General features: G+C 61.3%; 1 protein-coding gene and 1 long non-coding RNA gene across 5 annotated transcripts in view; one reads left to right on the forward strand and one right to left on the reverse strand.

The window, feature by feature from the left end:
- Positions 1-6,760: 6,760 nt before the first annotated feature.
- On the reverse strand, positions 6,761-7,442 carry LOC122234258. Its single transcript, XR_006212029.1, has 2 exons — positions 7,331-7,442; positions 6,761-7,067 (listed from the first exon to the last, which is right to left on the reverse strand). It is a non-coding gene; the product is annotated as an uncharacterized LOC122234258 (long non-coding RNA).
- A 108-nt stretch (positions 7,443-7,550) lies between these two features.
- OSGIN1 (oxidative stress induced growth inhibitor 1) overlaps positions 7,551-19,752 on the forward strand; it is a 31,843-nt gene continuing 19,641 nt past the window's right edge. For 2 of the 4 annotated variants that reach the window (XM_042969676.1, XM_042969677.1), the window contains exon 1: positions 7,551-7,666. The gene's annotated coding sequence lies outside the window, so the exon portion shown is untranslated. Of the gene's footprint in view, positions 7,672-19,752 lie in introns of all 4 variants that reach the window. The other 2 variants (XM_042969672.1, XM_042969673.1) reach the window with 2 other exon arrangements.

A 19,752-nucleotide genomic window follows, 5' to 3' on the forward strand; every position in this document is an offset into this window, starting at 1 on the left:
CTAGAGGTGACCAAGTGGCGTAATTTGTTCCCCGGGGAAGAAGAGGCGGGAACTTCCAAGGCCGGGGAGTCACTGATGCCTGCTTGCTCTTTCTCCCCCTCTCCACCACCCCTCCCTCTCCCCTTCCTCCTGCCCTCCCTCCCTCTGTGCTCTCTCAGGGCCGGACCTCCACTGCCCTCCGGATCAAGAGCCACTAAGGGCTTGCACAGCTCTGCCCTCCCTCCGGCATCCATCCGGGGGCATTACACCCCAGCAAGGGGGAGTGCTTCCTCCTTACTCTGTATGTGGCTCGAAAGGGTGGGGGAGGAATCTCCTAACATTTTTGCAAGGATCAGCTCATTCTGGGCTTTGTTTGAAATGAAGCATTAGCCATATTTGAGATTTAAATGGAGGGAATGTCTCTCAGATTTTTAATTGGATTCTAAAGCCCTCGTGGGAATATGAAGTCCATTTTGATCTGTTAGAACGGACAGCTGCCCCATGGCTTCCATTCACCACAGTGTCCGCATTATTTGCAATTAGCAAAATTGACGGAGGGGATCCCAGGTCTCCTTCCTGCCTTTGTTTTTTGTTTCCAAATGCATCCGCGTGTCTCATGTCGTTAATTTCTGAGCCTCCAGGAAAGGAGCAAGAAATAGAATTTATCTCCGCTCCGGGCCCCACGGTCTCCCGACCTCCCAACCGTGAAGCCTGAGGGCGTGTCTCTCATTTACAGGCAAGGAAACTGAGGCCCCGGGAGGGCTGGGCAGCTGGTGAGGGAGGAGCGGGGAGGCCCAGGGCCTGGCCAGGGCCCGAGTCTGCCTCCCCACCGCACTGACCCACCTACAGAGAGGAGACACCCAGCCACCTGGCAGGAGTGACAGGGGACAGAGTCGGAAAGGCAGCCGGGCCGGCAGGGTGACGAGGGCAAGGAATGTCAGGACACTGAGGTTCTGGCAAAGAGGGATGGGTCCCGGGCAGGACTCTCCCAAAGCGTAAATCATTTACATGATTTACATTGTTCGGTTTTGTGACCTATCTATCCCAGCTGCAAACCAGCGGGTAAGGCGGGTGCTGCCGTGGGCCGGCCGCCCATCCCGGGGAATCCCGAGGGGGCCGGACAAACCGGAAGCAGAGCTCCGGGCTGGGTTCCACCAACACAGTTGCTGAGCAAGAGAAGCCAGTCACTCAGGAGATGAGGGATGCGTTTCGGGTGCCAGCAGTGTGGGGTGGGGGGGGTGGGAGGCTCAAGCCTCAACCACCCAGCTCACCCCCCCCCCCCCCCCCCGCGAGATGGACACCTAGAGTTTTACGGGAAGAGGTGTGGGGGTGGGTACGTGCGAAACAGGCAGGGAGCGTGACATGGGCGGGGCGGTGTCTGCTCAGCGCTCCAAAGGGGGCGTGTGGCGTGGGATCGTCCAGGCATTCTGCCTCCGTCAGGGCTTTTCGGGCCTGGTGATTGGAATGTTCCAGCCGTTGCACAACACTGTCAGTGCCCCCAAGAAAGCGCGATAGGAAATGGCGGTGGGTTCAGAGGTCTTGCCTCTTTCTGGTTTTGGCTGTTGGCGTCTCCAGTGGAACTAGAGGGCTCGCCGATGTTTGCCTGCATGACAGGGACAGATGTCCAGCGCCAGCTAGTTCTGGGCGGAAGGAACAGGGGCTCAGGAGCCGCAAGCAGAGGTAGGGCCGCCCGCACACAGCGGGGTACGTGGACCAGCCAGCCCCAGGAGAGGCCTGCCTCCCGCCCGGGGCCCCGCCTCCCCTCCTCCTCCGGCTCTGGCCGGGCCCACTGGGCCTCTGCCGCAGACACCGCGTCCCTAGGTCACTCTGGTCACCCGACTCCACCCCGGCCAGGGCAGGACGGTGGTGGCCCTGCTCGGAGACAGGAAACAGGTCCTCTGGGACGTCTGGCCGGAGGCTGGCCCTCTCTGTGGTGCCCTCCGGCCACTGCCCTTACTGGCCGTGAGCCGCCAAAAGGCCAGAGGAGTTCCTAGCAGGACGAAGGAGGGGCGAGCCTAGTACGAGGCTGGGACAGAGGCCGAAAGCCCCAGGTCTTCCTGTGGTGCCTGGCGCATGGAAGGGCCCAGTACGTACTCCCCATCCACTGGAGAAGCACACTTCTCACTGCTGCTTGCCGGACGGCACATCCCGCCCGCGTGGTTCGGCCCTGCCTGGTAACCGGCAGGGGTGGAGGGCGACCCGGGAGCTGCCTTAAGAGGGTCAGACTGCCCCGAGGGGGGACTGGCCACGCCTTCCAGGGGGCCGAGTCCAGCAGGTGCTCTGTGGGCGGCAGTCCCGACTGCGGGGTTCCCCACACACTGTCCGGGCCCTGAAGGACACGTGCTCTCCTGGCCGGCCTGCTGCCTCCCCAGCCCTGCAGATCACTCAAGGCCTGGTCCCAGGAGCCCCTTCCTTCCCCTGGAGGGTCTCCTCTCCACCCACGTCTTCATGAGGACAGCACGGACCCTCGTCCCCCTGGCCTGGAGCAGTCTCTGAGGCGCTGTGGTCCTGGAACAGCTGCTAAGACAGTGTCCCCTCCCCTCCCTCTCAGAAGTGGCCCAGTTTGGACAGTCACCTCTGTGGCCGCCCACCGACGACGTGTGTGTGTGTGTGGACAGCGCAGTGCCCCAGACATGAGCGTGTGCTTCGACGTCCCGCGTGTCCCTGCCATCCTGTGGACTCCGCGTGGCCACGGCCACGTGCAGACCCTCCACAACCAGCTCTTCACCCCTTCCCGGCGAGGCCACCCCAAGCCATCCAGCCTGTCACCCCACCCGGACTGTGCTGTCCCATGCTCCCCCACGTCCCACCTGCACCTCGGGATCCAGCCCGGGCTGCATCCCGTCTCTGTCATCTCCTGCAAGAAATAACCTCCCCGCTGGCCTGTGTCTATGCAGGACGCTTCCAGATCTGTTTCCACCTCAGCACACAGTTGCCATTTGAAATGCAAATCAGACCTATCCTCCCCGCTCCTCCCCTCCTCCCCCTCCCCTCTCCCCCCTCCTCCCTCATCCTCACTCCTTCCTTCTACCCGCTTCTCTCCTTCTCTCTCTCTCTCTCTCTCTCTCTCTCTCTCTCTCTCTCTCTCTCACACACACACACACACACACACGCACACACACACACACACACACACACACAGCCTTCCCAGAACTGTCCTGGGCACTCCTGTCTGCGGCCTTCTCTCAGCACCTGGAACTCCTCGTGCTCCTCCCAGAACTCCCTGTGTTCCTCCCTGTGCCCAGAGCATGAAGCTCCCTCAGCCTGAAAGGCTCTCCATGCCACCTCCAGGGGAGGGACTTCCATCTTCTGCATTCTGTCCAATGTTCCTCCCTCAGGAAGTGCCCCTGACCCCCCAACAGGCTGTCCTCACATCGGGGACCTGTCCCTCCTTATAGCCTTCTCAGCGAGGCACGTGTGTGTGTGTGTGTGTGTGTGTGTGTGTGTGTGTGTGTGTCCTCCCCTAGGTAGAGGCTCCCTAAGGCCCGGGGTCCTGCTTGGTTCTTCCACCAGCACGGGCTGGGCTGCAGGTCACACGGGGGTCCCAGGGCCACCTCCCATCCAGACACCTAGAGAGGGACGCCTGGCCTTGACTGCACTCGTCGTCTTGCTGTGCTCCTGGGCCGAATCCTCTCATCCCCGTAGAGGCAGGGTCTTTCTGGCCTGGCTTGGCCCTCAGCCCTGGCCCTCACAGTGTCCTGAGCATGTGTCCTGCCCTGGGGCACAGTGTGGGACCAGGGCACAGCCCTCCTTCCCCCTGGAACCCACGGGAGCCCCCTTCCTCCAAATTCAGTTCCTGCCCAGGAACCATGACCCCGGCTGCCCTGGGGGACTGTGCTTCCCTGAAGGCGTAATCAGGGCCGTGGCTTGCAAGTGGTGGAGACCTCCGTCCCCATTTCACAGCACAAGACACTGAGGCCAGAGGGCTGAGGGGCCTGCTCATCCAGTGACCCTGCCACCTCTCTTCAAACACAGGGAAATTCAAAAGACCGTTCTCTTTCGTAGTCCCGCCGCTCCCAAGCCGGACCATGTCCCCGGATGCCGTCACCTGGCTGTGAAGGCAGGGTTGCACCTGCGCGCTGATGTCACAGCGGCCCCTCCTGGGGCTGCGTGGGAGGCTGGACCAGAGAAGCGGGTCGGAGCCCAGCCCACTGCCTGCCGCACAGCAGGCTCTTGAGATGTGGTGGCTCCTTGGATGGTGACAGGCCATGGCTGGAGAGGCAAGGAGTGGTGAGTCCCAGTTCTGCCTCGGGCCGCTGTCCCTCGGGGTCAGAGACCGTCCAGTACTAAAAATACCGCGCCTGGAACCACTGGGTCTGAATCAGCCGAGGAAGGGCGCCGCCCGCCCTGCTCGCCACTAGGTGGCGGTGTTGCCCCTTCCTTTCCGGGGCTTCGGCGCAGGATCTCCCTTCTCCCCTGGTAACCACCTGCCCGGGTGTTACACCTGCACCCAGAGCTCTCACGGGGCCTGCGGGGCCTGCGCAACAGCACTCAGGGCCCCTGCATGATCCGGGGCTTCCCAAGCCTGCTGCTCCCGGCTTCCCCAAGGCACCCCCACCGCGAGCTCTCTGGGCCCCGAGACGGAACCAGAGGTCATTTACGGGGGAGGAGGAATGGGGCCATTTGTCCCAGAGGACCTCCTCTCCGGTCCTTCAGGACCGAGGACACGACTTCTTGGTTCAGGCATGGAGCCCAGATCACAAATCCTGCTAAGTTTAGGAGCCGTGGCCCCAAACTGCAGTCATTTGGTGACCATCGTGACTTTTTATATCCTTGCCATGAGTAAAAAGTCAGTGTTTTCTGTCACCAAGTAGGAGTTGAGAGCCCAAATAATAGTAAAAACCAAACAGTGTTCTTAAGTTCTGGTCAGATATGGCTGCCTTCCCTCTCCCTCTCCCCTCTCAAGGAAGAGACGAGTAAGCGTCAGGAAGGATTACGGGTAGACTAGGCACGGAGCGGACTTACAGGTGTTCCCCCCGAGGACTCACAAAATCCCCAAAAGACTTTTGAAAGAGCAAGGATCGGGAAAGGCCTCCATGAGATCACTGCTCTGTCCTCAAGAGCCCGCAGAATGGCGCCCGTCTCACACTTCGGGAAACGTTTCCGGAGATTGTGTCTCCAGACACGCAAAGTGAACTTTTCCTTCGGGCTCATCGAAGGCAGGTTCTCCAGGCATGTGAGTACAGGGACCAGAGGGACAGCCACAGGCAGGGAGAACTCAGAACCAGGTGTCCTGGCCTGGGGACCCGCCCTCCGTGGCCAGGAAGTGGGCAGTTCCCCGTGTGACCCGGTGACCATTGGCGCAGTGACGTCGGGAGACTGTCCAGGCTCTCTGCGCCTTCCGGAGCGCCACAGCTGCTTGATTAAACTTTTGCTTAAAAACCAAATGTCTAGCTTCTTGACTGCCGCAAAACCAGCCTATTCAGCGATGTGACGTATCCGATCTTGGCACATTGGAGCCACCAACCTGTCCGCTTGTGGTACACGGTGCTTCGGGCTTTGCTAAGCCCTCTGTACCCGCGCCTTCCCCAAATCCTCGGAGTTGATGAAAAGCCTCTGATGAAAGGCCTAAAACCGGTCATTTGCAGCCTCTTGTCTGCGTGGCTCAGCTCTCTCTTGGTCGCAGCCACAGCAACAGGCCGGCTTGTGGAAGCAGGCACCGGCCACGCCAAGCCCCTCGTTCCCGATTTTTGTGATGGTCAAATCAGCCTTGGCTGAAAATGAAGATTTTAACCCAAGGCCTCGGGGTCACGAAGCCAGCGCCCTCCAGTGGAGCAGCCGGTGGCCAAACGCCTGAAAAGGAGCGAGAGGTACTGCAAACAGCAGTAGCCGTGGGCCCCAGCCCGGGGGGGCCCGTGCAGCCCACGCTTTGGAGGGCCTCACGTCTCGCAAACACACGCAAGAGAGCCGTCAGCCACCACGTGGCGCCCCTGTCGCTCCAAACTGAGCCCCACCCCTGCACTCACACCAGCCGAGACCAGACAAACGGTCCACGTCTCTTGCTTTATGCCCTTGAATCAAAAAGCCACGGGGCCCCCAGCCCGTGAGGGCTGCTCGGCTGGGCCGCCCCATCCAACACAGGCACTGCTGGACGGGAGAGGGAAGCTTGGGTATCTGCCGGCATCGGGGGAGCGGGAGACACATCCTGGCCGGCGTCAAGCTTTTACTTCCCGCCGGTGGGAGTCCGGGAGATCTTTGGGGGGCCGAGCGTAGCTTCCCGTGGTGCTGGTCTGTTTATGAGCCACGTACCGCACCCCCCATCTGGACATGGTGCACGGGACCCCCCCCAGACGTGACTGTGTCCAGGCATCGTTGTTACATCCGTGACCTCCACACACACGCAAACCATGCTTTCCACAGGTGCCTTCTTCCGTTTTGTCACTGCCACGGGCCACTCGTGACCACAGAGCCCGGGTCATACTTTGTTTGAACCCAGGTATGGGTGCCAGTCCTGGCGTCATCCTTTCTGAGCTGTGCGGCCGTTCCTGAATTTACACTAAGTGCATGCATCCGTTGTAATTTCTAAAACAGGGCGCCTGGGTGGCTCAGTCGGTTAAGCGTCCGGCTTTGGCTCAGGTCGTGACCTCGAGGTCTGTGAGTTCAAGCCACGCGTCGGGCTCTGTGCTGACAGCACAGAGCCTGGAGCCTGCTTCGGTTTCTGTATCTCCCTCTCTCTCTCTCTCTGCCCCTCCCCCACTCATGCTCTGTCTCTCTCTCTCTCTCTCTCTCTGTCAAAAATCAATAAACATTAAAAAATTTTAATTTCTAAAACAGATAGATGTAAAGGAGTAAAATAATTCTTTTATTTGGGAATTTTTCTTACTGGCGTTCCAAATGAGAATTTTTGTGTGTATTAAAAGCCTCTGTGGCTGCAGGGGGAAAACGTTTGGAAACGTTGGATGAGACGATTCACGGGCTCTCTCGAATGGCAGTGACAAGCCCAGACTCCGGGCGGCCTCCTCCGTCTGCCCCGTCCACCCTCTCTGCTGCCCGTGGGCTGGCTCCTTCTGGATCCTGCTGGCCCCAGTGCCTCCTTTTCACACGAGCTGTGGTCTTGCTTCTCTGTTTGCAGCTCCTTCCAGAAAGCTCTAGAAAACAGAACACCTGCTCCATCCGGGGCCCAGAGGGCCACCTGTTGGAGATACCCAGGATGCCCGCACGGGCTGGTGTCCTGGGTCTGCTCCCACACCGCACATGGGGAGACCGAGTCTTCCAGAGGTTCAGACCTTGGCTCCAGGCCACGCGGAGCAGGTGCACAGGTCATGATGCTGGGCTGAGAACAGCGGTGCCTGCCCCCCCGGGACCCAGGCTCTGAAGCCTGCAGCTGCCGGGCCTCTCGCCTGGGGCTCACCTTGGCAAGATGTGCCCATTCTCATGGTGACCCCACGGAGGCTGCGGGCACTCTGGTGGAGTTGCTGCAGAGAGGGGAGCTCGGCCGGGCCAGGTCCCTGGGAGAGCCCCCCTCTGAGGCTTCCCCCGACTCACCCCCTGGGACCAGCCCAGGGCAGAACTTTGTGATGCGACAAACAGGCCAGTCTGGCCTCTTGTCCCTCACTCTCCTGTGGCTCCATCCAAGCCAGGGTTGGGGCGGGGGGAGCCCGGAGGAAAACCATCTCCCCTGTACCCGCTCCTCCCCGACAGCACTGGTCACCTGTCACCCTGCAGCACCCAGCCTGTTTGCCACCAAGTAAGGTGGGGCCAGCGGTGGGGATGGGCAGGGACTTCTCCAGGGCTGCTGTGGGGTCTGGGGTGGAGCCTGGCCCGGCCAGAGAGGAGGAGCGGGCTCCAGGCCCCCTTGCCCTCCAGTCCTGGAGAAAGTATGTGGGCTGTAGGGTCAGCCTGGGCGAACCCCAGCACCTGCTTTCGTGTGGTCTCGGGAAAGCACCGCGACTCCCGCGCCTCGGTTTCCCCGGCAGTAAAATGGGCTCACTTGGCTCCGTCCCACACGGAGCCGCGGGGGGTGTGTGGAGCTCCTCCGTGGGAGGCCCCGGCACATCCCTGCGCGTCCATGCACAAGATGCTCGAAACGGGGCATCGACCTCTGTGGTCCGGCCCCGTCACGGCTGGGCACTGGGGCTCTCCTCGGGGCGCCGACCCCTTCTGGCTCCCAGTACCATGCCCTCAACGAGAGGCCCTCAGCAGCCCCCCCTCCACCTGCCATGCCGGGGCCAGGGAGAGAAGGCCACGGGGGTAGGTCACCCCTCGCCGCCCATGAGCATCAGCTTTGAAAACGCAGAGCCCCAGCTCCCCCCGCCGAGACCCAGACCAGAGTCCCACGCTGGGCTGCGCGGCATCCAGGCCTCAGTTAGCCCTCGTCTGTGCTGGTCGCTCCAGCCCTGCTCTACCCCAGCTCTTGGCCTCCGCTCCCCTGAGCCCCGGGCCCCCAGCCGCTGCTCCCTCGTCTGTAAAATCCTATGATTGCAACTCCCTGGTGGGGAAGCCGGGGAACCTTGTGATGTGATACAGGTGAAGTGCGGAGTGGGGTGAGTGGTCTGTAAGCGGTGCCCCCTTCCCATCCCAGGCCTTGGGTGTTCTCCCACCCACCCTTCTGGGGAGCAGCGTGCCTCCGTGTTCACGCACGCTGGGGTCCCTCACCCGTGGCTGGGAGAACGTGGCTCCTATGAGATCTGTGTTCCCATTTTAGACGGCCTCCAAGGCTGACGGCAGAGCTCTGGGGGCTTCGAGGCTGCGGCCGTGGGCCGCACCACACGTGCTCCCTTGGTCCCTGGCCTCTGGCAACTCCATCTGGGGTGGACGGGAAGCTGAGCATGTGCTCCCAGAGGGCCCAGGCACTGACTGCCACCACCCCCAGAGCCACTTTCCCTGCCCGCCCCCCACCCCGCGCTCTGGACTGGGAGCAGGTGTCCAGCGGGCGGGGAACCCGACGCTTGGGAGGAGAAAGGGGTCTTGGACCCAATCGTCTTTCGGTCTGACGTTAATGCTCCCGTGGTCCCTGCTGTGCGATGTCCACGGCCGTGGTGGCACAGAGCCACAAGCAGGGGGCTTATAGCGACAAACCTGTCCTCCCCCCGTTCCGGAGGTGTGAGCAGGACCAAGCTATCCAGAGGGTCTGGGGGAGGATCCTCCTGCCGTTCCCAGCCCTGGGGGCTCCAGGCTTCCCCTTATCTGTCAAATCCACTTGTCTCTCATAGGGACACTTGGCGTTGGGTTTAGGGCCCATGCTAAATCGGTCGTGATCTAAACCCAAGATCCTTAATTGGTCATATCTGCAGAGATCCTTTTCCCAAATACGGTCACATGTCCAGGTTCCTGGGGTTAGGACGTGAGTGTATCTTTTGGGGAGCCACCCTTCAGCCCCCTGCTCCCGTCTCCGTCTGAACACCACCTCTGAGAAGCTGCGGGGCCTTGTATTGTCACTGCTCACGTGGATAAGCTTGCCCTGTCGACCTCAGGCCGGGTGCCCCAAGCACTTGCCAGTAGATGGGGGAGGAAGGATGGCACAGAGACACCCAGGTATCTGTCGCAGAAGGTCCAGTCCCGTGGAGCGCACCCAGGCAAACTGCTTTAGTTTGCCTTTTGCTGGCTCGCCGTCCCCTCTGATCTCCAAGCCTGGCCGGGAACCGGCAGCATGATCACGTTGCCGGTGCTCTTGGCCCTGGCCCACACACAGCACCAGCCTCACGCTGGCTGAATGAATGGAATGTGCCCTACCCCAGCTCTGTGACCAGAAAGCAGCCAGCTACAGCCTCCTGGCTCCAATGCTAACGTCCTCCTTGGCCCCTACGGGGAAGGGGCGATGGGGCGGGGGGGGGGGGGGGGGGGCGGGGAGGGAACCGTGTGCCAGCTCTCCGGGAGCCCGGTAGGAGCTGACCCCTCTGACGCCGTGTCTCCAGGGACAGAAAGGTCAGCCCCAGAGGAAGGAGCCCAGGGGAGTGCCGTCCTGGTGGTCTCTTGCTTAAGGAGCGCCCAGGGGCCCAGTTTATGTCACGATGCTTACTGAGCCCCTGCTGTGTTCCAGGCCCTGGACTAGGCTCGAGATCCGCCAGGAACGGGACAAAACACCCGCCCTCTGGGAGCTTGCATCCCGGGGTGGGGATCCAGACAAACAAACGAACAAGTAGGTCGGCGGCGTGTGGGACATACAGTGGCAGGGCGGGTGGGGAGGGCCAGGTGGAACCAGCTGGATAAGGAGGGTGGGAGTTTCTCTCTTACACAGGCCGTTCTGGTCTCACTGAGAAGACACTTGAGCAGAGACCTGAATGAACTCAGGGAGCGAGTCACATGGACATCTGAGGGAAGGGCATCCTAGGCCCAGGGAATAGCAAATGCGGAGACCCTGCGGAGGGAGGGAGTGTGCCGGAGGCAGCAAGGAGCCCGGAAGGGCAGAGAGGCGGGTGGGCGGGTCAGACAGGACTGGTGCGGAGCCCTGGTGGGAGGAAGTCACCCGAGGCTAGGGACAGCGTCTGGCTGTGTGCGGAGCGGTTATCACAGCAGCTGTGTGGACGATGGGCCGTGGTCAGAGCAGGACCGGTGTAAGGTGCCCCGTTCAGCGGGCAGGCTGTGCGGCAGCCCAGGGCGGAGACGTGGTGGCCACGGGGGAGCCGCGAGGGGATCACACTCCAGATGTGTCTGCAGGGAGCGTTGATGGGGTTTGCCGATAGCTTGGGTGTGAACAAAAGAGGAGTCCGGGTTGACTCGGTGCAGCCAGAGGGGAGGGAGGGCGATTCCGGGGAGAGGTCCGGCCTCGGAGCCTCCCTGCCCCATCGGGCTGCACCCTCCCTCCTCCAGTCGCCGCCTGCCCCTCGCGGTCCCTGCCAGAGCCCGAGGACCACGCAGGGGGACGCTCCAGCTCCTTCCCACTGAGGCAGGAGGCGGCAGGCCTGCTGGGACACGCACAGCCTGCCACGGTGGGCAGGCCCGCCAGATCCTCTTTCCAGGGATGCGGTCACAGCGGTAGAGACACAGAAGCTCCCAATTAGGGGCCTGGACAGGATCCAGAAGCCCTGGGCCTCTGCCAGGGGCAGACTCTTCCAGATCGGGGTGTGTGTGCAGGGAGAGGTGGGAGGAAGCAGTGGGAATGGGGAAGACGCAGAACCCCGAGCCGGTTGACCTGGTTTCTGGGCCCGGCTCTGTCTCCTGGGCTCCTCCATTGAGGAGGAGGAGGGGGAGGAGGGGGAGTGGGGCGGCGAGGATTTCTGCAGAGCTTACCACAAGCCAGGCTCCGTTCTCCGTATTTGGTGCCGTTCCGGGTCCTGTGCGGTCGTCGCTATTGTTAAACCCACTTTGCCCGTGAGGAAACTGAGGCCCAGAGCCCTTAAGCCACTCGCCCCAGGTCACGCCGTTGGGAGGCAGCCCCTGAGGCGCGTCCCTCACCACACTGGCCCGTGTGGCCAGCCTCTGCCCGCCTGTCCAACATCCCCCGGGCCCCGCCCGCAGAGTCCAGTACCCCTGGTCCGGGGGCTGGCCTCACACACACACCAAACCAGCCAGCCCCAGGGCCTTTGCCCGTGCTGTTCTCTACCTACAGTGCTTTCCTCGTGGCTGGCTCTCTGCCCTTCTGGTCGCAGGGGAAATGTCACTTCTTCAGACACATTTCCTAACCACTCACCTCCCCCCACCAAACCCAGATCTCTTCCTGCTCCTGATACCCCATCCGTTCAGCCAAGCCGTCCCGGGCGGGGAATACAACAGCGAGCACAGAGAGCAAGGCCGTCCGTGTGCCCTCACCCGGGGGACAGAGCCCCGCCACCAGCCTCCGCCCGCAGGGTCGTCCTGACCCCTCACCTCTCTCCCACCTCTCAAGTACGCATGAACTCCTTGAGCTGTGCCTCAGGTTAGCCGGTCCCCCCATATGACCCTGGGGAGTCACTGGTCAGGTTGAGAGAATCGGCCCCTGCCACCCTCTCAGCCTCTCCCCCGCAACATCTGCACCCGTCTCGGGGATCTCTCCTGGAGCAGGTGCCTCGCGGGGCGGTAGAGACCAGAGTGGCTTCGAGGACAAGCCCTAACTCGAAAGAGCTAAGGGCAGATGTGGGGCCCTGCGCCTGTGTCCACGGCCCCATGGAGCACCTGTCACCTCTGTGTCTGTGACAGGAACTCTCCAGAAAGAGCAGGACTAGGGTGAGCCCCTTAAGACCCAATCTTGAACCTTCTCGCCATACGGATTCCTCTCTTCCAGACATTTTCCCGTTGTCAGCTGCTTCTGGTAAGATGTGGGGCTCAGAACCAAATACCGTTGATCACGGCCCAATCAGGCAGGACCGTCCCCCTCCCCAGTTTCTATGGACGATGCCTCTGTTGATGTGACCCCAGATCGCAGCACAGAAGGACCGTCCTGTTGCTCCTGGCACCGACCCCAGCTCTGGAACACTCGTTTGCTCAACTCCGGCTGCACGTGGGGAGCACCGGGGCCAGTTTTTAAGCTCCCAGTGCCCGGGCCACACCCCCTTATCAATCAACTCAGTCGGCATCTCTGGAGACGACCTCGGTGATTGCAGTGGGTGACCAGGCTGGGGGATGGAGGTGCTGGTGCCCCGGGCGGTGTGCTTGACTCACTGAATCCCTGGTGTCCAGGCCTTTAGGTACTCAGGCAGACGTCTAACCCGTGGTTCCCGAAGAGCATTCCAGAGAACACCAGTTGTGCAAAATGGTCCACCAAGAATGGGTGTGTGGTCAGCGAGCGTGAGAAATGCTGCTGCTCTAAAGCCACCCCTTACGTAGGTCATCGGATGAGTCACAGGGGAAGGCAAACCCCCCCTGAAATCAGGCTTCCTGTAGACCGGGCGTACAAGCCCTCGGTGTGGCTGGGCATGCCCCCCCCCACACCCCCAGTTCCCTGAGCTCTCTTTCTCAGGTGGGCACTGAGCTGAGCAGAGTGGGGATGAGGGGGGTGGGCACGAAAGCCTGGGACCAGGGAGAAGTCCCCACCGCAGGGTCCTTCCTGGGGCCACGGGTTCACTGCCCCCACGGAGTCACGCAGAGGTCCTGGAGGGGCGCCTCTGCCCTGGCCAGCTTGAGTTCTGGGGTCCCAGGCGGTGAGGGGGCGTCCGTGAAACTCCGCAAGCTATTTCTTTGCTTCTGTTCAAGTTGGGTCTGTGTATTGACCAGGCATAGTGCGTGGGAACAGTACGATTCTCAGAAAGTGCAAACGGGCTTGGAGGGAACAGTCAGTCCACAGGTCCCCACCTGGGGGAGAGCCACTGCGTGGGCCTCCTGTGTCCTTCCCCTGCCCCCACTCTTCTCCCTCCCGCCTCCGCTCTGCCACCTCCTGAGGGCACCTTTCATGTCGTTCCATAAAGAGCGGCTACAAAATGCTCCATTGGAAGAATGTGCCAGAACCTATTTAACGAGTCTCTTAATGATCGGCACTTGGGCTGCATCCCATTTTCAGCCCTTCTCAACAAAGCTGTAATGAATGACTTCGGACACACATCATTTCGGATGGGTACAAGTCTGCCCCTAAGACAAATACCTCACAAGGGATCGGCAGGTCCCCGGCCATGTGCATGGTTGTCGTGACAGACGTGGCCACATTGCCTCCCAAGGGGGCGTTCCAGCTGCTACACCCACCCGCGGTGCCTGGGGGATACGGCCACTTTTATAGAGTGCCCTTCTGTCCGAGGAGAGCCTGCCGTGCACCCGAGGGTTTCTGGTTTCTGGGCTCGGGATCGTTTCTTCCGGTGACCTTTTATGCAGAAGGTTGATAAGTAAAAGAGAGGGAGGTAGGCTGGGGTTCGAGCAGGGGTGGCCACCTGCTCTGTTGTCTCCCACCCCCAGGACGCCCTTTAGGGGAGGCAGGAAGGGAGTAAGAGGCATCAGGGCGCCGTGGGGATATGGCAAAGCAGGAAGCCAGTTCTGTCCCCGGGGGTGAAGGGTCAAGGGGAAAGAGTGTCCCTGGACCTGAATGAGGCCGGACCGGGGAGGGGCATGAGAGGGCTGAAGCGGGGCCGCAGAGGCTTCTCCAGACTGTCACCCGGCCAGTGGTGCCCAGACCGGCTCATAGCCACTTGCAAGAGCTGATTGGCCGATTGTTCAATTTCCCGGGAATTTCGTGAGCCAGTTGGTAAACACACCCATTGTTAAAAAGTAAATTCTATAAACTTACAATTAATGAATCTTCTTCAAAACTAAGAAAACCCATCCTCAGAACTCCTCGCTTCTTGATGACTTGGCTGTAGTTTGCTGCCAGCTGTGGCCACGAGGTCGTCTACGCCCACGGATCTGTGTGGTGACACGCTCCCTCGGGCCTCTTCCCGACTCCGTGCGCGGGTGCAGGGTGGGCACGTCGCTAGCTTGAAACTGACTCCGATGGGAGCATTTACACCACGGAAAGTGGCCAACACTGCAGATTAGGGCTCCCCACAGTGCCCCCCGGCCCCAGGCTGGCGGCTGAGCCCCCCCTCCTCCCCTGCCCCCAGACTGGCGGCTGAGCCCATGCCAAGCACTTCACCATGCCGGCTGCTCTGCCCTCTGCCCTCCTGCCCCTGACTTCCGCTGATGGAACCCAGCCGGAAGCCAGCTGGTCAGGGCACCAGGCTCCCGGGGCTCAGACTGAGACGGAGCAGGTAGGGAACAGGTGCGGGAGAAACCGATGGACCGCAGTTGGCGTGCCAGGCCTCTGCTGTCAGGGTGACAGAAGACACTTAGTGACCCCCGTCCCCTTCCGCGTGGGGTGGACATCTGTGCGGGGTCTCAAGCCTCCTCAGCGCTGACCCGGGCAGCCAGCTGGGAACTGGCCCTTCCACTGGGGAGGCTCCGGCCAGGGCTCACATTACGTATCAGAGGACGTCAGACCCGAGTAGCAAAACCCTGTCATATTCCTTAGGATAACGATAGCATCTTCTTACTCTAAGAAAGCGATGTTCCTATTCTGCCCGATGCGTCGCCAGCATCCTCACATGCCAAGGGTGAGTGGTCTGCAGGCCGAAGCTGTGCCACGGTCCCTGGAGGGCTTGCGGGAACACAGACTGCCCGGCCCCCCGCCCGATGCTCTGATCCACCGGAGGTGGCGTTGCGATATCATAAGAAATACGTAATTTGGTCTTTACCCCAGGCTCCTGGCCAGAGCGCCTCCAACCTTTGTGGTTTTCTGACTGATAAACGTGCTCGGAGCATCCTTGATTCTAAGAGTCGATCTTTAACCCCAGTTCCGACGCAGACGCTCTGGTGAGATCTTTCCTGGGTGATGGGGACGTCCTTTGTTCCAATGAGGTGACCCTGGGTGGCTCCAGGAAAGCTTCAGGATGGGGCTGGTTGCCGAAAAGACCACGATTCGGCCCCACCCCTCATCCTCCTGGTAAGGGAGAGGGGCTGGAGGCTGGGTTCTTGGTCCATCCTGCCTGTGTGACCAAGCGTCCATAAAAGTCCTTCACGTATGCGTTGTGAACACGTCCTTGTGCCAGGAAGGACACACCCAGCTCCACAGGGACAGAAGCTCCTGTGCTCGGGACCCTCCCAGACGTCACCCTGTGCATCTCTCAATCTGGCCGTTCATCGGTGTCCGTTACGGTAGCCTTTGTAATAAATCAGTGATGGTAAGGAAACGGTCTTCCTGGGTTCTGTGACCCGCTCTAGCAATTAGTGAACCTGGGGAGGGGGTCGTGGGAACCTCCGATCGGAGCCAAGTCAGACAGAGTGTGGGGGACCGGGGACCCACCCCTCGCGATTGGTGTGTGCCCTCAGGGCATCTGTGGGACTGAGCCTGTAACCTGTGGGGTCTGTGCGGGCTCCAGCTAGCATCGGAACGAATTGAACTGTGGGACACCCGTCTGGTGTGTGAGAACCGGTCGGTGTGGGAAACACCCACACGACTGATGTCAGAAGTACCGGGGGATTGAAAGGAAAGGAAAGAAAACAGTTATTCTAGGGGTGCTGGGGGGCTCAGTCGGTTGAGTGTCTGGCTCTTGATTTCAGCTCAGGTCATGAGCTCATGGTTTGTGGGATCGAACCCCGTCCGGCTCTGTGCTGACAGCCAGGAGCCTGCTTAGGATTCTTTCTCTCCCTCTCTCTCTCTCTCTCTGTCTGTCTCTGTCTCTCTCTCTGTCCCTCCCCTGCCAGGATAAATAAACAAACATTTAGGAAAAACAAAAGAACACAGTTTTCCTAGACAGTGAGTCTGGTGTGGGGCCTGAGAGCGTCCTGAGCTCCTGGGCGTGATCCTGAGAACACACCGACCGGGGTGGGCTGATCCATAAGGCTGCTCCCCCACAAATAAAAGGGTCTCGCTGTTTTATCACACCAAGCCAGGCGTGTGGCCAGGTGGACCAAGGGGACACCCGTGGGTCAGGGTTTACGTTGTCTGCAGAGAGGGCCCCCCCCCCCCCTGAGGCCCAGGAAACCGGAAGGTCGGCACAGAGTGCTCAGGACCCCTCCGGGGGCGAGGCCAGGGCATTGCCCTGGGGGAAGAAGCCTTGCTGGCAAAGTCCACCCGGGCTGAGGACAGAAGCGACAAGTGGAAAGACAGATGTCGGCAGAGAGAGGAAAACAATGACACGGGGACAAAGACGCTGGCCATTGAGGCCAAGGGATTCAGGCTCCTGGGATCTGCCTCTCCGAGGCGACGTCTGGAACAAGCAAAGGAAGGCAGAGACGAGAGAGAACATCCTGTGTGATACCTTTTAGAGCAAGTTCAAGGACAGGCAGCGCTAATCTTTGGGGACAGAACTCAGACGGAGAGCGGGGCGTGTTCCCCGTCTTGACCTGGGCGGCGGTCACACGGGCCTACACGTGTGCAAACATTCATCGAGGTGCACACTTAAGCCGTGTGTGCTTTGCCCAAAGGGGGTTACACCTGGGTGTGTCCACCCAGACTCGGCCTCACCGACTGATCTGTTGCATGGTTCCCGAGGCCTCCTGTGTGTGAGCTGTGTCCGTGGCCCGGCCACACGGCATCCCCACCCCACGGCAAGCCCGGGGTCCTCAGGAGAGCCTGAGCACAAGTGGCCTCCGGGAACCAGGGGAATGTGGGCCAAAGACGCTGGTCAGGGCCTGGGGAACGTCAGTGGGTCGCCAAGATGCTCCAGTGAGATGTGACAGCACCGGGACGCTGTCCCCGGGAGGGCACTGGAGGGACGTGTGCTCCGGGCAGAAAGGACAGTTCGTCCAGGAGGACAGAAGTGATGTGTGTTCAGGGAACCGTGAGCCTTCGGTCTGGCAGCAACGTGAGGGTCAAGGTGGGAGAAAGCCAGCATCTCAGCTGGGGAGATGGGAGGGCCCCCGCGGTGCCAGGCTTTTCCCCTAAGGGCAGAGGCTGGTCTCCAAGGGGTGTTGGCGCCGGTGGGGGCCAGCCGGGGCGCAGCTGCAGAGAGAAAGCCGTGTGCACACTCGCCCTCCCTGTGACCCAGTGGTTCCGCTTTGCTCCAGATAAACAAAAGCAGATGTCCACACAAAGGCTCGCGTGGGAACGGTCACAGCAAAAAGCTGGAAATAGCCAAATGCCCAGGAAATGGATAAACCAGCTGTGCTGTGTGCACACTGTGGGACTCTGCCCGGCAATAAAAAAGCGGGAGCCACTGACCCACACATCCGTGCGAGTGAATCCCAGGGCCACGAAGTTGAGCGAAAGATCCAGACACGAGAGACAACATTCCGTGAGGTTCCATTGGTGTCCAGATCCAGAGTAGGCAACACGAATGCCTGGGGACAAAAGTCAGGAAAGGGGTTGATGGAGAGGACCACACCCACATGCCCTGTGACCTTTCTCCCCATGGCAAGCCCCACCCACCGACACTTTGACCTTTCTTATCTGCCCCTCACACCCCACAACACACGCACACACACGCACACACGCACACACAGCATCCTGGAATCCGGCTCGTCCCAGATGGAGCTTCTTCCTGGGAACAGGAAGTGGCCAAAGCCTTGATTCTTTCCTGGGACGGCTGCCACAGCATCTGACCCGTGCTTGCCCTCATCCTCCCCACCACCTTTTCACACTGCAGGCCTGATCCCGTCACCCTCCTCCGGGGTCTCCCCTTTGCTCTTGGGGAAAAGACCAAAATCCCTCCATGGCCACCAAGCCTGCACGATCCGGCTCCTGTGAGCCTCCCCCACCCCCACCCCCACCCCCCACCCCACACTCAGACACACCACCCTTTCAGTTTCTCAAAACTCTCCTTCCAACCTCAGGGCCTTTGCACCTGCTCTTGGCCTCACCTGCAAGACTTTTGTCCCTAGTCAGTTCTTATACCCCCGCCCGCTTCCCAGCCCGGTCGTCTGTCTTGGGCAGCTTTTCGTCACACTGCCCAACAGGTCAGTCTGTGAGAGCACGCCTATGGACTTAACCTCCCCACCGGGTCATCATCTCCTTGAGGGAAGGTCTGTGTCTTTCTCCCCCATCGTATGCCTGCTTCTCAGCACAGCGCCCAGCAAGAAATTCCTGCTGAGTCCCCGAAGGGCAGGGGGGCTCTGAGCTCCCTCCCTAGAGGTCACAGACCTTTCCAGGGGTCTTGGCTGAATTCCAAGGCACGCTCCTGCTGTGGGACCCCAGAGGAACCGCTTCCCCTCGCTGACCCGAGCTGCTCCACCTGGGAGATGGGGTGCCGGGCTCCTGGGACAGCTCCCTCTGAGCACAGACATCCTCGTGCCTGAGACTCTGTCCCGGAGCACCCGGGTGAAGGAAATGTCGAGGCCCTCGGTGAGCCACAGAGGTCTCAGCGCCAGGAGGCCACAGAAGCAGAGGAAAGGCTAGACTCGGGAGTGCAGTCCTCGACCGCCAGAGAGAGGTGCACAAGCCCATCCTTGCACGGACTCGTGAGGGGAGTCGAGCCAGGCCCAGCCTGATGACATTTAGTCTCCATGCCGTGGATTCCACCGTTGAGGCCAGGATCGCCTCGAGTGCAGGAACTGTCCCAAGGTGAGGCCGGGGCAGGGGCGGGGGCGGGGGGGAGGAGTGTCGGGGGCTCTGCTTGTGCAGTACACATGTCAGCAGATCTCTTCAAGCCCAGACAGCCGGGCTGCTTCTCCACGGCACCAAACATGCAGGGCCTCCAGTGCCCTGCCCAGACCCGACTGCGCCCGCCGCCGGCACCGCCCCTGCGCAGCAGAGGGCAGGCGGCAGAGGGGGTCGGGTGGCAGGCTGCCCGGCGCGCTGGGGAGAAGTCGGTGCAAGGGGCCTGGGGCCTGTCAGGTCCTGCCGGATGCGGCCCCGCGAGCAAGGCGGGGCCCCTGTCTAGTCAGAGAGGCACCTCTGTCCCGGCCGCTCGTCCCGGGGCCCGCATGCCACAGGTGTGCAGGCAAGGAACCATCCTGCTGTCCTGCTGCTGGAGACGGTGGCGGTGATCGCGACCAGCAGCCAGGAGCCAGCCAGGGTTCCGTTTGGTTCCAGCTCAGGGTGGTATCGAAGGAGACTAAGTAGGTCTCCTTTCCTCCAAACGGAAACCGCTCGCGCAGGTCCTATGGAAGGAGCTGGGCGACGGGGAAGGGAGGCCGCCGCGAGGGGGCCGCCCCTCCCCGTCTCCCATCCCTCTGTTTGAATGCGGCCGCCCGCCGCCGAGAGCTCCTGCCTCGGGGGTGATGGGAAAATGCCGAGCACCTGCCTGGGGTCCGGTTGGGAGGGACGACGTCCTAGCTTTCATCCCGTTTGGCCCCACCTTCGGCCCCTCCCCCCGGGGCGCCACTCCTGCTCCGGCCCCCCCAGCCCCGGCCCTGGGCCCCACGCCAAGAGGGCTCGTCAGCTGCTTTGCAAGATCTTCACGGGGTCGGCCCGAGGCCCCGGGGGCTCCACAGTCGCAGCCAGAGGGGGGCAGTCCCCGGCCCCATGAAGTTGCGTCCTCTAAGCGCCGCTGGGCTCCGCCGCAGAGAGGGCGCCACCCT

Source organism: Panthera tigris, chromosome E2 (genome assembly GCF_018350195.1).
Source record: "Panthera tigris isolate Pti1 chromosome E2, P.tigris_Pti1_mat1.1, whole genome shotgun sequence".
In the NCBI taxonomy this organism is placed as follows: domain Eukaryota; kingdom Metazoa; phylum Chordata; class Mammalia; order Carnivora; family Felidae; genus Panthera; species Panthera tigris.